The sequence below is a fragment of the Polyodon spathula genome, chromosome 8, assembly GCF_017654505.1.
Source record: "Polyodon spathula isolate WHYD16114869_AA chromosome 8, ASM1765450v1, whole genome shotgun sequence".
Classification (NCBI taxonomy): Eukaryota; Metazoa; Chordata; class Actinopteri; order Acipenseriformes; family Polyodontidae; genus Polyodon; species Polyodon spathula.
The window spans coordinates 19,876,735-19,895,919 of NC_054541.1; the positions used below are offsets into that span (position 1 = coordinate 19,876,735).

The following is a 19,185-nucleotide window of genomic DNA, read 5'->3' on the forward strand; positions in this document are numbered from 1 at the left end:
CTGCTGCTGTTGATACATGGTTTCAAAAAAGCTTCAATAAAACCACTTGATCCGTTTTGATTTCTCAGCATGTGATTAAAGTAAAAAATTATGGTCCCACTGTGTCCAATGTAGGAAAGGGCGTACTCATTTTCGAACAGAGTTCTCTTTTAATATTGTAAGTAAGTACCGTATTACTTTGAATTAGCGGTGCAGAGTTTATTTGAAATTGCTAAAAACAGCTGCAGTGCTTATTCGAGGGCGGCGGTAATTCAAAGTAATATGGTAAGCTACCATTTTGTAATGGCTTTGGCCAGCATTAAAAGGCAGGCAATTTGTTGAACAAGCTGCTGGATTGTGAGTCGGTATCAGCACCAGTTGCTGTGCTATAAGAGACAGAGAGCTATAATGTTGAAGTAGGGTTAAGAAGATGCTATTTGATTCTCATAGCATCTTAAAATAAGTATTCATAATCATATTATAGGCAATAATCGTGTTTCTGACATACAGAAAACTAAAAAGTGTCGGTGCCACTGCTACCGAGATGTTTTGTCCCTCTCTCATCCTGTTGACAAAACCGATTTGTGGTTAAGTGCCCTGTAATAAAACTGACATCAGAAAATGACTTTTTCAGTCCTCCCACCACTATAGGAGAGAACAACATTATGATTTTATTTTAAAAAACCAACTATCGAAAAGCAGTACTTCCAATAACATTTCCGATAACACAATGAGTGTGAGAGAGGAAGAACTACTAACCAGGGAGAAAGTCACAATTAATGGGATTTAGGATCATCGTGACTATTATGATGATTGTTTCTGATTTATCGTCCAACCCAAGTGTTTGTATTCTTTTCAGCTCCCTCAATAGCACTGGTTTAACCTAATGGTCTTTAGTGGCAATGCAATAACACACAAAGGCAATGCACTGGTTCTGTGCCAAGGATAGCCCATAGAGAGCCATAGTGGTATTAACCAAGAATGACACCTCAGCGGTAACATTGAATGTGTTGACATGTGAACTAATACACATTGATAATCCATGTCAATACCACTGGACCATTTCAGAATCACTGTGCTACCAGATCAGGACTACTGTTCAATCCTTCTTCTGAATCCACAAATACTGTGGTCTCATAATGGTTCTGCTGGGACTACCCTAAAGCAGCAACATACACTTTTTAGATACAAACATAAGAACATTCATGAACAAAAGAAGGCAATTGAGCCCATCAAGGCTACTTTTAAATGCTACTTTTAATATCAAAACTTAAAGTACTGTACTTTCTGGCCAAAATTTTGTATTGTTTTTTTTTTTTTTATTGTTATTTCAAACTCCAGCATAAGATACATCAACTTTGTAATCCACAGTCCTCCTAGTCTTCAGATGGGTCCCAGTGAGTGAGTGTCACACTCATAATTCCCAACATTCAAACATAATCAATAGTCTGCATAGTTTTTTTTTTATTTTATTTAGTAATTTATGTCAACGTCTTGTTCAGACACCACAGTGATGACTACATTTCAACAAATTCTCCTCCACCCAAAAACTGTTCGGACTGCAAAAGCAGACTTCATCTGTAGAAGGCTTCCAAAGTCTCACCCAAACAGTATAATTTTTTCTATGAGGGCATGCAATTAAGATAACATTTATTTAATCTAAAAAGTATTTTAGCAACAATATTTATCCAGTTCAGCTAATTGTTCATATTTATGTATTTGGAATATTGAGTCTCTCTTGCAGCTTTGCATTTTAATGAGAATACATTATGTAACAAGCAATAACTTCCTCAGGAGAACTTGCACTAGAAGCAGTGTCTCTGTGTATTTCTTGTACATTTCATACAAGGAGAACACAACATAAGGTGATTTTTTTTTTTTTTTTTTTTTTTACAATAATTCTTCCAAATATTTTTTGTAAAATAGAATACTTGGAAGGCTTGTGCAACAAGTTGTACAAGATGGGGCAGCTTTCATGTCCCCTAGCCCACCAATGGCCTGCCCTGCATGTGATCACCCCTCAAAGGCTTGTGCAGTGCAACAGCATGATCTCCCTTCAGCCATATAAAGAAAACAAAAAGGAGGCCAATGACTCATTATATTCTGAGTCACCTTTAATTACTTAAAACGTTATCCTATAACAAACCACCAACATGATAAACAGTAAGAGATGAATACCCAAATAAAACAAACCCTTCTTTTCTTGTACAGGTAACAGATGAAAACAAAAAAAAACATTACAGGTACACTTTCTAATATATCAATTAGGCGTAGGCAGGAGTTGCCCATCCCTATATAAAGATGATATATTAAGATACAGTGCTGTTGAGGTAGGTTTTTTTTTTTTTTTTTTTTTTTTTTGCATCTAAAGTATATGACTGACAAATGATAACATCCGCAGGCAACCAACCCATAGTATAAAGATCTCCTTTTCTACGAAGATCAAACAGCAGACAGATGAACACTCAAAAGTGCATTTGTTGTCTAGACTAACTTGAGTGAATATAAGCCTTTGTTCTAGATTTTGATAAATCATGTGTTTTGATTATCTTCAAAACTGCTAATTGAAATATGTGTCACGCTTTGAGGTGCGTGGTAATGTACACAGAACAATTGCAGCAGGGGTTGGGATTATAGAACAATGAGTCATTGTAGATTACGGTTTTCTGTTTATTATCTTCATTTGATAGTCAAACCCTGACAAGTGGACAGCTGCAGTATATTGTCTTCTGGCTGTGACTATCTGTCTGACAATAAGAGAACGTGGTGCCTAATCTCAAAACATTTGACACTTACATTCACAAAACTGAACCCCAAAAAAATGAGCAGTTAAATTTGAGAATTCTTAACATACTCAAGTTGTTTCTTTTTAACATATTGTAAGTGTTGCCTTTAACAAACAGGACATAATTAGTTTGGAGACTGTTTTAATGTTTTGGAGGTTTCACCTTCATTATGTGCTTCACTCATTATCCCCTAGAAATCCTCGAAGATCAGATATAGTGTATGTATGTATGTCACACTTAATGTTTCCATATAATTGAAATTCTACATATTCAATTGTGATAACACTTAGTATTGACATTATTTAGCATAAGTAACTAAGAGTACCTGTTTCTGTAAAAATATGGGGGTGTCTGTCCACACATTTGTCCATCTGTAAATCGCAGCTTTCAGCATTGCATATTTTGCACACAGAATTCAATGTACCTTTTCAACAGCAGGTGTTGTAATGTTGTTCTTACCTGAAGAACAACATGGATAGCCTGGACTTAAAATTTCAGCTACGATAAAGTGTATTCTGAAATTGTGAAAAGAAACCAAAATATGTGCATACCGAAGATTTAAAATACAATCATAATAAGTCGTTACAAAATATCATAAGCAATATTTAAGTTTAAAAGTATAAAATGTAGTTTACACAAACAATATTGTTTTTCTGTGGTCACTGTTGATTCCCGTTGACATTAAATGAGCAGCAAGTACACAGAAAACAATATGTACATTTAAAACTGCCTTCTGGTAGTGGAAGTTATTAATTACAACTGAAGTAAAAAAAAAAATGATTCAACGCAACACAGATGCTATACACACAGCAATACTGCAATACCCCGTCAGTTGCCCCATGGCAGCCATACTGCAATTTGTGTAGGACCTTTGTTTTAACAAGGCTAAATATCCCTCTACTCTTAAGATATACCTTAAATCTATTGCAGCATTCCATATTAAAACATACTGTCTCCCCAGATGATCACTTCCTGATGACAGGATTTTTTTATTTTGTGAAGGGAGCTCGGAGGTTGCATCCTCCTAAGAAGAACTTTAAGAACTTTCTCCCTCGCTGACAGTTGAATGTGGTGCTTAACGCGCTTAAGAAACCACCATTGGAGCCCCTCTGCATTCAGCACAGCTGAAATATGTATCTTTTGAAGGTTTTCCTACACGGAATCACCTCTGCGAAGCGAGTAGGTGAGATGCAAGCATTTTCCATTGCTGAAGCCTGTCTAAGGTCACACGTACTAACCCTGCTTTCCTCACTAAAAGCATCTCTGTTTTTCATGTCAACCAGTCAATGGAGTGGGATGCTTTTCAGCCACCACTTTTCCAATTTGACAGATAGAGGAAGCTCTTCACGCTCTATTAGACATTAGCGTACTATGTTGACTGGACTGGGGTTGGCGTCAAACAGAACAGCTGTTTTTCTGCTATGGGTCTATGTTCCACGGACAAGCCCTGTCTAAACAATGGCTGTCAAAGTGGATTGTGGACACTGTCAGGATTGCCTTGATCTAGCTAACCTGTCCTCACCAGAGAAGGTCACTGGTCATTTCACAAGAGGCCTCACAACCTCTTGGACATCATTCCAGGGTGCATCTGTCTCTAACACATGCAATGCTGCAGTAGGGGTGACCTCCCCATATTTTCACAAGGTTCTATAGACTGGGTGTCATACATCCACAATACCCTGTTTTTGGGACCAGAGTACTAAGGGCAGCTACTCAATCTGCCCTTTGACATGCCTATACCATAGTGTTCTGTTCACTATAGGACTGTCAGTTAATCCTCCAAATAGCAATCGATTAATTGGGCACACAAAATGGAATTGTTCGAATAAATATTGATGATTCACATCATTACTTCATCCACATCATTACTTCATTCCTCCCCCTGATGTGATTATTTTAATATCATTGCAGTTAAGTAAAAGGTTGAGAATGCGAGGGGTAAGTATGCATTGGTAGCATCAGAAGAAAAAAAAAAAAACACAACATTCACAACAAGCCTAAAGCAAATTTAACATCCTACAGGGGTATTACTAAAATATTTATTCCAAACAGATTACAGTACTTTGGAATGTAATCTATGTAAACTAGACACAAGTTTATGAAAACCATCTTTTTTATTCAGTGATCCACCTAACCTTCACTATCTGTGAAACACACAATGCGGAAATCCCTGTAAAACAAACGATCGAAAAATCTATTTTTGACTTAATCGTACCAGCCCTTTTCAGACTTTGAAAAGGATCTCTGGGTGGAGTCTGTCTATAGTGGAGTCATCATTAAAGGAGTCATTGTTCAGATCAGGTAGAGGAAATACTTTTAAATCAATGTTTAACAATCTGTGATTTAACCAGTGAAATAGGACACCCGATGCCCAGGCAGTGTTCCTTTGAGTCCAGAAGCTGCCCTTTAGTAAGTCTGAAATGCCTACTTACTTTTAGTTTTTTTTTGTTTGTTTTTGTTTTTGTTTTTTTAACACTTGAATTGGTGTCATTGGTGTCTGAGTCATACTCATCAAAAAATCTCCTCTGGAGTTTGATTGTCCAGAAGGTTAAAATGTACATAAATCTGGTCAGTCATGTTTATTGCAATAAATTCTAGTGGCTTATAGATATCTACTCGTGATTTTCCCCTTTTTGAAAAGAAGTGCCAACCTATGGTGATATACTGTAATACCAACACTTCCATGTGACCTGTTTTGACCAATCAAGATAGTATTTAAAATACCCGTTTTATAAATAGATATATTTTCAACCCCTGTGGATTACTCCACAGGAGAAATGAAGACGTTAGGTCGTTCATTTTTAGTAAGTCCTTCACAGTGAATATGTACTGTATAGTATGTTACTTACACTTATTTTCTGAGCTATTTTGTTTTAAAAAAAATGTAAGGAGAGGGCTGCTCTGATAATATTATCAGATTTGGGGTTAATTTCAGAGCTGGTTTCAAGTAGCCTGAGCCAAAAAAAAAAAAAAACTGTTGTCAAAGACAATTCATTTTATTGTCTTTTTTAAAAGGACCATTGTGACTAATACTTCCTTGTTTCACTTGAGTACCCAGTAATCAACCGGAAATAATGTATAAGATTAAGTATAATTATTACTGTTGTTGTAGAGTGTACTGAATATTTAATTGGGTTTCTTTGTTTTTGAAGAAGCGGTCGTACTACAGTCTGCCAATTAAACAGACAGAGTTAATTTTTTCAATCAAGTTAATTTTTATCTGACTTCTTAAAGAACAATCCCCCCCCCCCCCAATAAGTCTTCAGGCCCTCTTTCTAAATAGAATAAAACATTTTTATGTTTTTAAGAAATTGTGTGTTGACAGGATCAATGCAAATAAAAACTGGAATGTGAACACAGTATAAAAATAAAATAATGTAATACAGAAAGGACTGAGTGTGAAATGGTAGCGTTGCCGACAAGGCTGGTTACCACAAGAAGGGAGATGCAGTTTAAAACGCTAGTATGCACGTTTATTAACAAAAGCAAACAAAACCAAAATAACAATATAAACAAAACAATACAAAACAAAATACTGTATTTCTTCAAATGTAAGACACCCTCGAATTTAAGACGCATCAAATACATTTGCATTTACAAAGAGAAAATCTCAGTTACCCATATGAGGGCAGTTTGTGGCTGTCTGCTGTCACACAGAGCATTCCAGTCGTGATTATTCAGACCTGTTTTTCTCCCAATTTGTGAGCTTTGATATTACTCGACATGTCAAATAGAGGGGTCTGATCAGCATCTGGTACTGTTTGTTAGAAAGGCTGAAATTGTAAAAACTTCTCTTTAGATTCCTCAGGAAGATAATGACGCTGCTTTGAAAATGGCTGCCTGTATTTCATGAATGATTCGAGATCGGGCAGTAACATTTTGGTTCATCTTTTCTCAGCAGTAAGTCATGTTACTGCTTGTGTATTTGGGCAGTTCAAGTTAAACGTTGTTTTGTTTATTCCCGAAATAAATAGTACACAAAGTTGACACTGTATTTTAATCATTTTTTACAATTTTTTTTTCATTCCTTGCCCTTGCCATTTCTCCACAGTAAACAGTGGCCATAGTCACATTTTCATAAAGTAATAACGTGAGATTTACTTGTGCCTTTTTGTAGCTGAGCGAAACCAAACATAAACTGAACTGTAACTTTAAACACTTCAAATAAAACAAATGTGGAAATGGCGTTGTAAAATGAAGGGGAAAAAAAAGTGTTCTTTTGGGGCTTTTTTCGTTCTTGTTTATTACATTCCGCATAATAGAAAATCAGAACAAAAAATATATAATATATAAAATCTAAATAAAAAGCACTACACATTTCCAGCAAGTTGGGCACTGTTTAACTGTTTAACTCTTTAAGGACCGGGATTGTGGTCACATGATCATACTAAAGTGGGCTTCTAGGACTGTGATTGTGTAAACATGAGAAAAAAAAAAACACTTAGTTTTGATGACTTACAGGACCACCGTACTTTGCCTTACAGGCTTGAAACACATATCATTGCATAGGGTAAGGACTGACGTTCACTTCCTGATTCCTGAGAAGGGCAGTGAGTGTATTTAAAGGGCGGAGACAAAAGCAGAAACAAAACATCACAGGAACTTGTTTAGAACTAATAAAAAAGAGAAACACTGTAAACCCCATGTATTTGACTTATAATTATATTAGAACATGTATTCTGTCTCGTATGTTTTAATAAATGTTTTTAAAACATTTATAAATATCAGTAAACGAGTGGCAATAAGCATATACTATTTGATTAATTAAATGTATCGAGTACATTTTTTCCTTATTACTGATAATAATTAAATGAATAAATGTTATTTTATTTATTCGTATTTATTTTGAGAAAATAAATCGAGAGTAGTGTCCATTATTGCTTTTAAAGACTCTGAGAATAAACGTGTATTATGTCATTGCAATCACTCAGGTGAAACAATGTCTTGTAATCTGCCCAAACATCAATATTTTTCAACAAGAATTTCAGGAAGTTTTGCAAGGTCCCCCGGGGTCATAGAATAACGTGTCTTTATACATGTATCTCTAAGCAGAATATATAATAAAAAATACTTAACTTTAAAAAAATATATAAATCAAATAAATAAATAAGAAATATTGGGGAAAAAAGCAGTAAGTTTGTATGGTTTCTGAAGTACTTTATAATGTTCCCCAGATGCTACTGTAAAAATTTATTTTTAGTGAATTTTTATGGGAAGAGAGTTAACTACAGCCAAAAAACACCTGGTCCTCGGGGAAGCATCCCACTGAAAAATGGTTGGTCCTGAAAGGGTTACTATCATCTCACAAACCATTGGGGTTATTATCATAATCATGGTTCCCTGACATAGAAATGCAACCATTACCGAGTGGGTTTACCTGCAAAGATCACAGAACCTGAATAGAATACCAAAGCTGCACGCAAGTGCCCGTGACGCAGCCCTTCAAACAGGCAGTAATCATGGACACAGCGACCTTGAAGGTTAATGATTACATTTTTATTTCAGGGAACCATTGCTATGATAATAACCCAATGTTCCCTATCAAGTACGAAATGTAACCATTACCGAACGGGTGTGCGTACCAAAGCCATCGCAAGGCAATATTGCATAACGACCAGACTGCCACTGCTACTGCGCCTTGTGCGTTACCATTCAGATCCCAGAAACAAGCAGCTATGGCCAAAACTGAGGGAGAACTGACCTCTGTTACATTGTAAGGGTCGACCCCGAAGCCACCTTCGACACTCTCATTCTAAAGCCAGGGTATACCTTCCACTTGTTAATGATTAACTTGTTTGTGCGCCAAGGGATATTCAGTGTCTTTGAAATCTTTTTATACCCCTCCCATGACCTGTGCCTTTCCATAACTTCATCCCTGAGTTATTTTGAAAGCTCCTTGGTCTTCATGGTAGTGTCTTTGTTTTGAATGCACTACCCAACTGTGGGACCTTACAGAGACAGGTGTATTTAATCTGAAATCATGTGAACCACTTTTATTGCACACAGATGGACTCCATTTAACTTATTGAGTGAATTCTGAAGGCAATTGGTTGCACCTGAGCTTATTTAGGAGTGTCATAGCAAAGGGGGTGAATACTTGTCTAATGAAGACTTTTCAGTTTTTTATTTGGACAATGGTATGTAGATATGTTAAATAATAATAGCCCATAGAAGAATGGTACCTCTGCTTAAAATATAAGAATTTGAGCGCTGAGACAATCATCAGTAATACTTCAAATTTGGGGGTCCCAGTATGGCTTGTCTGGTAAAGACGCAACTGCACTGTGTATAGGGTTAGTCATACAGTCAGGGGAATGCACGTTAGCACCCTATTATCTAATTTTGCTTTGTAAAGTCAAATAAAACCTGCTGAATAATTTTATGTTAACATATTGAATTACATCTAGTTTTCCATATGGAAAAATTTGACATTTCAAAATCTAACATGAAATACTTTACTACTATAATGGCTTCCAGTAGACTTTTGCATGAAATGAATAAAAAGGTTTGAAAAGTTACGAAAAAAATCAAACTAACCAATGTATATATAATGTATATATATATATATATATATATATATCTAATATATATATCTATAATATTAAGATATATTAATATATATATATAATGTTCATATAGTTTTCTTTTTTAAATGATGGAACTTCCTCACAAAACCTTCTACTGAAGGTAGAACTGGATGTGAATCATGTGACTGTATTAGGTGACCTGTGGCTTGGCTACAATCTAGAGGCAGACAGTGTTTACTGTGTACTTTTTCTTCCCTAAGAGAAGGGAGCTGTTTTTCTTGTTTGTCGAGCTTTTGAATTTTTTTTTTTGGTGGTTTGATGATTGTGTTGGAAGTTTATTTGAGTAAAGCTTGCTGCAAAGGTGGTGCACTTGTTTCTTGTATTTTTGTTTTTACTTTTAAGAAACCGGTTTTGATTATTTACAGTAATATTACAGTGTTACTGAAATCAAGCCCAGAATTGCAGACAAAAAAACAAGGATACAACACTGCCTTTCTATAAATATATGACAAAATGATGAACAACTTCATGAAATTAAACTGTGTCATTTGTTATATTAAAGACGGAAAAAAAAAACTCCTGATCGTGGTAGTTTTACCTTCTGCGAGGGGTATTCCCTAATTTCTAAACTAATTGCCGCAATTAAAAAACAAAATACCTTTGTGCTCAAGTTTAAGACTTAACAAACCATATCCTGTCTGGTCCAAATACTCTAAATCTGTTTTATAAGGGAGTAAACCTGTATGACCCAGGTTTAAAAAAAGCTTGTGTCACCAGTGCACTTGAGTTCAAATATTTAGCTTGGCTTTTAGTACACAGCCCCATTTGCCAGCTACCGTCCAAGGAGCTTGTGGCTCATGCTGAAAACAGGACTGCGGTGGGCATAAGAGGGAAAAAATGAAGACATTTAGAAGGCCGTGTTTATATTTTCCCAGAGGTCACTTTAGCAATCACCCAAACCCCAATCCTTACCACCAACACTTTTTTGTTGGTTTAGCAAGCCTTTTTTTTTTTTTTTCTTTACCTTTATGGTGTGGGTGTATGAGGAGGTTGGGGGAAAATGCTTAGATCTATGTACTGTAGTACATTGTGAAAAACATAATGTGGAAGTGTCCCTGAATTGCTGTGTTAGGGATTAAAAGCTTAAAAACTTTTATTTTCATACGCATATTTTATTACCATACTTATGGGAAGTTAATAATACAATAGGAGACGATGTCCCCGAGACAGTAACAGAACATGTGCAAATCAATATGTGAATTTTTATTTGCACATCAAAACAGAAAAGCAGCTGAGCAGAAACAAGTCAAATAACACATGTAATTGTTCCTTCTGAAAAAATAATGCTTATATTTTGAGTAAAGAGCTTTGAAAATCCCATAATGATCCACTTTGTTGCTCTGCAGTGAATGTTTCAAAAGAAAGAAAAAAAATACGGTGACTTCCATGTTCCTAAAGTCTGCTGAAAATCACGAAGCATGAAACACATAACATTTTGGCCTGACAGAGACTTTTGTTTATGCAAATATCCCTCTTGGAAAATTGGACAACCAAAAGTTACATAATTTCTTCAGACAGAGTGTAGCAAATGTGGAGCGATTCCTTCATCAGCCCAGCTGAGACATGAATACTTATCTAAAGTTGCCGAGTATCACAAGTAGATTATGGAATTGGTAAAACAGTCTGGTTGCTTGTTAGTGGTCACTGACAAGTCGACTGATGCCCATTTGTTTTGTAAGACCTAAAAGATGAACATGCATCTGACGTAGTAGAACTGAAAGCTGTCTTTGCAGAACCACTTTACCTACAGGCTGTTAATTACAACACAATTTCACAAGCTATTATAAAGTGCTTGAATAACATTGAAGTTGATTTTGATGTCAGTGTATTTATCTCTATATTTGATGTTTAAAAAAAATAATAACCTGTACACATAATTTATAAAATAGTTCAGTGCACGTTCCGCGAAATACGACACATTACCCGTGACACTGCCGTGAATTTTTAAGAAAATCTCTGTGATTTTCACAGGGCCTTATACATGAGAGACTGGATTTATTCTCACAGAGCAATCAGACTATGTGTTATTATAGCCGGACTGCTTCTCCATGCATGGAGGTATACATTTATTACATTTAGGCTCTGAAGGTGCAGATTTCTAATGAATGTGATCACCTATACTGCACTAATGTAAAGGCAATGGTTAACATGTATTGATTTGTGTGATCCATATAATATGATGACAGCATTGTAATATATTACAACATGTAAGTGTATTCTGGGGAAAACCCTCACTTGTCTAGCTAGTTCAATAACAGTCACAATCATCGTGCATTCTCGAATTGAGCACATACAGAGACAGGAACACAGCTCAATAACTGTCAAAATCATCATGCATTCTCGAATTCAGCACATACAGAGACAGGAACACAGCTCAATAACCGTCAGAATCATCATGCATTCTCAAATTAAGCAGTTTATTTGCCAGATGCAAAGGTACAAATCATACAAGCATGCTCAGGTTCAGGTCTACTCTGTTAACTATATGGTGCTCCCATAAACCATTGGGGTACCTGTCACTTATAGGGCCAAAAATAATATACACTAGGCATAGTTAAGTAATTCTTAAAGGGACAGGGTTTAACCGGCTTTATTACAATAACTCAACAGTAACTCAAAAAAGTACCCTACGCCACAACTAGTTTGTTCTATTTACCCCATCCAACCCCCTGTGCTTGAGAGTCACACGTTTCAAACGTTTCTGTTTATCTGGATTTGTCATTGTACTGTTGGTATGTTTCTGTATTGCTGTTGAACTGTTTGAATGGCTCCCAGAAAGGGACCCACAGTTCTTCCCAGGTTGTTTAAAAAATCACTTTCCATTGCCTAGAGAAATGCCTGTGTGGGTAGAAAAAAGCTACCAGAATGACAAATATGCATTTTAATTGGCATATTTATATTTGAAAAAAGAAAATATTTAATCACGATAAGTATGTGCTCTGTGGGTGGCGATGTTTGTAGATTTTTGAAGCTGAAAACCTCATTTTAAATGAGAATATAAGACACATATGCATATACATATTCAGGGCTTAAAAGTCACAACAGCTTAGTATTCACTCCTGGGTTTCTTTCTTAGGTAGATCATTGAAATAACTAGGTTCTGGATGTTTGAACAATTATGCCCCTGCTAAATCTGGAGGAATATGTCACACTGAGTCAGTAGGTTTACTAATATGACATGTTTATGCTGCTATTAGGTAGGAACAGTGTATTTAATATAAAACTTCTGTCTCCTGATCCTTTAAATAATATGTGTATTATACTGAAGGTAATTCTGAGAGCCAGGAAAATAATCAAGTACACATTAAAGGGGAACAATATAACACGTGTTGCACATATTGTATGTACTATACTGTATGTAACATCTGGAAAATGGTGTGATAGTCATATTTTAAATGTTTTGCATTGTAGCCTGGATGCTCTTAAAAAGACAATGTACTGCTCAGTGTTGGATAAAATTGATTTGTGGCACCCCTCTTAACCATACCTGACTGTAAATGCAGGCTGGGCATCCATAAATCAATTGCTATCAGTCAACCTCTGAGGTGCGAATGGAATACAATGCAACCGCATTTTCCATTTGATGCAAAACGGGTGCTCAGTAAAATGGTTTGTGCATTACAAAATTACATTACAAAATCTTTACTATCACATAGCACAGTGTCAGAATAATCACATTGGCCAGGTTCCATAGTCGACTACAGTTCCGGACTGCAACAGTTGCTGTGTAATTTGTTATTATTTTAGTAATAGTAATAATGTGACATAAACTTTACATACAATGTATTTCAATACAGTAACTTTCACGTGTATATAAAAAAAAAAGTTCTATAGCAAGAGCATGTGGTCTGTGGTCTGCAATTGATTCTAAATACGAGGCTGTGTGGTCAAGTGGTTAAAGGCTTGTAACCAGGAGGTCCCCGGTTTGAATCCCAGCTCAGCCACTGACTCATTGCGTAACCCTGAGCAAGTCACTTAACCTCCTTGTTCTCCATCTTTCAGGTGAGACATTGTTGTAAGTGACTCTGCAGCTGATTCACACACCCTAGTCTTGTATCTTGTAAAGCGCTTTGTGATGGTGGTCCACTATGGAAGGCACTATATATATATATATATATATATATATATATATATATATATATATATATATATATATATATATATATATAAGATTTGGATAAGGATAAAATATTTTAAATGCCACCAAACTTTAGGTAATAAGTTAGGGGGTTTGGGTAGCAAGTTTATGCAAATCAATGATTTGCATAAACTTGCTACAATCAATAACAGCACAAGTAAGTGTGAACGTTATACTTATCATACAGTAGTTTTAGCAAAGATTTTAAGAATGTGGCATTTAAAAAGAAGCAATGCAAAAAATATGAAAATATTCACCAAGATTGTGTCAAAAAGAAATGACATTTTTTTTTAGTACTGTGGCGACATTGGATTGTAATATTACACCTTGGAAAATGCTTCTTTAAGAAAATATTTCAATTAAAATGCCCATTATAAGACAGCTTCACATTTGTATAAGTATTTACTTCTAAATACACTATTAACCAAAATAGGTCTCCAATCAAGTGCAAGGTTTCAGACATTTTGTAGTTTCAGTTGTTTTATTTTTTTATATTCCTTTCAAATTGTCATTTTCTGAACACAGACCAACTTGAGTTTCAAAACACCATTCCTCCCTCACACTCTAATGCTCTTGAAGAGGGATAATAGGTGGAAAAAGGTTTGCAAGAATCGCTGAGCATAAATCATAACAGTGTATTTTTATTATTAAATGAGCCGAGTTATTCTAAAACACACCTCTCTAAATCGTTGTTTATGTGCATGATTTATCTTCTTTGTTTTACAAGCTTAAGTTTAGGTTATTGGTGGTTTCACTAGTTCAAACCTAAACATATGTTGACTGATGACAACTGCTTTTCACCACATTACTGCAATATATTCCTTTTTCCAATTTTCCAAGAGAGATATTTGCATAAACAAAAGTCTCTGTCAGGTCAAAAATATATGTGTTTTCAGTGGACTTTTAGAACTGTTTCTTTCTTTTGAAACATTCACTGCAGAGCAACAAAGTGGATCATTATGGAATAATGATTTTCAAAGCTCTTTACTCAAAATATTAGCATCATACTGCTCATTATACCATCTAAACAGTCTGAATATTAGTTTCTCCAAGTTATGATAATATATTTTTGATATTGTTAAAATAATTGGTTAGGAATTAAGTCAGGTACTTTAAAATACCATTTGATAAAGACCTAGGGCATTGTAATATGGGCTTCATATCTGTTGGGTTCCAGTTATAAACCCTGTGTCATGTTGTAATCTAAGTAAAACTGCATTCAGACTTAAGGTCTGGTCATTAAAGGTTACCAAAAAAGATGTTGCCCACTGCTGCTTAAAAATGTGCTCCAAAAGTCTAAGGAAGGCCTTAGTAATAATAAGAATAGTATTTTTCATGGCACTGTCCCTAAAACACAATAGTGATTTCCTGAAGAAGTATCTTTGTTTAGTCAAACATGTATATTCCCAAGAAAGGAACTTGTTTAGAAGTGGGTTGAACCTTAAAACAGGTAAGTATCCTGCATATAATATATGCATCACTACAAAAATGTAGGATATAATTCTTAACCACCAGCCCCCACCACCCTCGATATACACGTCTTTTTACAAAAAACAGGCTGAAAGCAGGAAACCAGGATTTTAACCAAGTTTACCTCAAAGACCTTCTAAGGTTACATTTTAAAAAAATACTTACTGAAACTTGAGACGTGTGTTAAAAGTGTACAAAATGTTTCCTCTTGTCTTTCTGAAAGACTTTCAGGAGCTGTTGTTATTTTTCAACAGTAAGAAGATAATACCATTATTTAGGAACATGATTTCACTTAACAAATAGTCTTTCAGAAGCTTATGACTTACTTATCTGTTCTCATTCAGAAGTTAATAAGACGTCTACAGCAGTGGTCCTCAAATATGTGGGCCACAAGCACATTTGTGTTTTTCGCCTGAGGTCAAGGGCATGATCAATGTCCTCTCATTTAATTACAGTATTATTCCAAAATATTAATTAAAATGTTGTTAATATCCACATGTATCAATGTCATAAAAACAGTATAAGAAGTTTTATTTTACCAATACAGTGAAGAGAGCTGCTTATCCAATTGCTATGAAACTTTGTTTGGACAAGTTATTGCGAGTACAGTACTTAGTGTCCACTGCATATCTGAGCCCACGCCTGTGTTGAGAGTTTCACGGCTTGGTTCAGGTATGGCTCAGATAAAAGGACAGTGCTCCGTCCACTTGTGACAGTGGAAACGGGGTGGTCCCTTTCTGTTTGCCCGTCCGTCACACTTTTACTCGTTTATCCAATAGTGATGAAGCTTGGTTAGGATATTCTTCAGCACACATTATTATTATTATTATTATTATTATTATTATTATTATTATTATTATTATTATTATTTATTTCATAGCGACACCCTTATCCCGGATGACTTACAGTTGCTACAAAGTATTACAATACAAAGTATCACATTGCAAAATATTACATTACACAATATCACCTTGCATATAAAAGCACAATAAAATCAGTAGAACATAAGATCAAATTCAAATAAGAGCAAAATAAAGAATACAGTAAATAATTACCGTTAAGAGCGAATTTGACTAGCAGTTAAATTTATAGTAAAGGTATTTGCTTATATGGGTAAATTCCATTAAGAGCACGTAATAAGTACGATAAATGGATAAGAACGATTTCAAATAAGATCAATTACAAAAAGCATGGATATGGATACCTTTAAGAGTAAAATCAACTACAAAATAGTTATAATTAAAAGCAGTAATACAATACAGCAAAATATGGGGCAGTTCAGTGCAAGTACAAGAAGATGCAAATACTGGTACAATTGGATGTCATCTAGTCTAATATAGTCCAGAGTTGTTACAGATGGTGTCTGAACAGATGAGTATCAGATTCTGGGTATATGGAGAGATGTCTGTTCATTTGTCACGACTGCTTTTTTACTTCTACTGTATGTAGAGAACCTCTTATCCGATTATGGTAAAACTTGGCTCTGACAGCATCAGAATCTGGGGCTATATAGAGGAACCTTTTTGCTGTCTGTTCATCGGACTATACAATAACTCTGATTTTGATGATGGCAGAACTTAGCCAGTCACTTAATTGAAACTTTTGTCTACTTGACTTAGTTTAGAACATAAGAATGAGAAGAGGCCATTGAGCTCGTTGAACCTCGTCCAGTTCCTAGTAGCTAATCCCAAAACTCTGTCAAATTGGGTCATAAAAGATCCAAGTGATTCTGCCTCAACAACTGGGCAATCCATTCCATACCCTTCCCACTCTCTGCATGACGAAGTATCTATTTCCCTTAGCCCTTCCCTTAGTTCCCTTCATAGCTCAGTTCTATAAACCATGGCATTAGTCTGGTTGTTCTTCATAGCTCTGTCCTTTAAACCCTGGCATTAGTCTGGTTGTTCTTCTTTGGACTCACGCCGCAGTCACAATGTCTCTCTCCATTTTAACGTATAATTTTTATTTTGTTGTATTTTGTAAGTAATGAATACTTATGAGTGATAAATTGTGATAATACCACTGTGGTAAGCAAAACTGCAAGACAGTGAGGTTACAGGAATGGATGTGTGAGTCAGTGTTCAAAGTACTGAGCCTGGGTATTTGCTCCCTCCAAAGTCAGACAGGATCCTGACAGGAAAGCCCTTTGATATTTTTATTCATGGGCAAAGCAAGTGACAAATATAGTCTCCATTTAATTGGAAAACTTATGACCAGATGTATGTCTCCACTAATCTCTCATTGGTTTTGTGTGTGTGTTTTTTTACCACCTGGCTTTTTAAACTCATCTGTAAAACATTCCTGACTTCCATCCTCTTGAACTGATGCTTACAAAATAGTTGTGTCTGGTGAAGCCTTAGCCATGGACAATAAAATGGTTGTCTGACCCTCTCTCTCTCAGTCTCTCAAAATCCCCAAGGTAGGACCTGGTTATTTTTCTTGTATGGTGCAATCCCCCTCATCCCAAGGCACATGTTGAGTTTTCCATTTTTAGCCTCACCCCCGAAAGAGCCCTAAACATAACCATGTTAATTCAATTGGGATATTGCTTTGTTTGTGTGTGTGTGTGTGTGTGTGTGTGGTGTTTTCCTACATTTCTGCACACAGCAGTGAGACAAGAGGAGACACAAAGGATTGACTGGGTGTTTTCCCATTTCTTACACTGAAGACGGGGCAGAAGCGTATCTGTCTGAGCAAGAAAGATGTGCCGGACAGATGGTATTTTATTAATAGTACACAAGTTTTTTACACAGTGCATTCCTTTGACCTAAAGGTGTTGTGGCAGGATAGGAAATATTTAGTGGTAGGGAATGCAGGGAGAGAGAGGGGAGTCATTTTGCAGACTAATGTGTTTAAATTCCGCTTACCGTAAAAAAACGTTGTATAAGTCGATTTTCTAGGCATTTTTTCGGGGTCCTTAGGGGAGCAACTAATACACAGGTGCGATGTATGCACTGGTGTGTCTAATATTAAACTACTGTACCAGTGCCACAATGGGATTACTGCAGATACGGTTATGGCTGTGTGGTAAGGATGGGTTTGGGGTGACGTCAGACCCGCAAATGAATGGAACATACAACAGGCAAGTACTGCGGGGCAATTGCACTCGCTTCTTTATTAAATAAAGTATTTAAACAAAACAGAATACTTTCCAAAACACAACAGCACGGTGGCCAAAACAGACATACACTACAAACAGCACACAAAACAGATACCGTGCTGGTACAGCAGTCAGCTAGGTAGCAGTAGTTTTTATAGTTTAGTTTTCCTCTCCTCTCTCCTGTTCTTTTGCCTGAACACACCAACCTTGTTCAGCCAAAGCTGCTTGTTTTTATATTGTGGCCGAGGGATTAACTGGCTAGCAATTGCCTAGATTATCCCTTGACCACATTCGGCACTGATTTCTCATATGTGTGGTCAACAGCCAGTTTGTCAAAAATCACTCACTGTTGACCAACCGTTCTCACGTTTTTAGCTGGGTGGGGCATTTTAACCCCAGGCTGTAAACAATAATAACAAAACATTGTGTTTTTACACAGTAAACTATACATTTTAAAAGATACAATAGAATACAAAATACAGACAGGGGCGGGGTGTATCTCACCACAGGCTCACACAAACTTAACAACTAACACAATTTGGAATAGGGATTTACCACCATCAGATACTGAAATTAATTGGGGTACTCTCTGGTCTAATATAGGCTTTGCCTCCAGGAACCCTAATCACCAGATGATTTTCTTCACAGAATATATCTGACCTCTGGTAAACGATTTCGAATGAAATTGATCACAAAAAAATCTATATAAACAGTAGCAAGTTTAAGCATATTATTAAACACTTTATAGCTAACAAAATAATTATATAAACATTGCACTTTTTGCATTCTGATTTGCATTGCAGATCTCACGTGTGCAGTCTGACTTATATTTTCTAATTGGGCATGCCTTATTTTAACAAGTCTCTAACACATGCTCTTACTTGGACATTTCACCTCAGGTGTGATTTGGGGTGAAAACTTGTCACTGGCTGCAAGAGGTCTTTCACTTGCAAATTATTCAACACTTACTGATGTATCATTCAAACTACATATAACAGTTTGGGAAGCACTATATAATTTTCTGTTTTTAGTTATACCCTAAATACTTATTTTTTAATTCCTGCTCTGTCAAATAGAGGGATAACATACATGATTATCAATTAAATAATGTGTTCTCAATCATGT

The 19,185-nt window shown here is 35.9% G+C and overlaps 1 protein-coding gene across 2 annotated transcripts in view; it reads left to right on the forward strand.

Annotated features, from left to right (window-relative positions):
* LOC121319559 (coiled-coil domain-containing protein 91-like) overlaps positions 1-19,185 on the forward strand; it is a 171,910-nt gene that overhangs the window by 140,822 nt on the left and 11,903 nt on the right. The window lies entirely within an intron of this gene.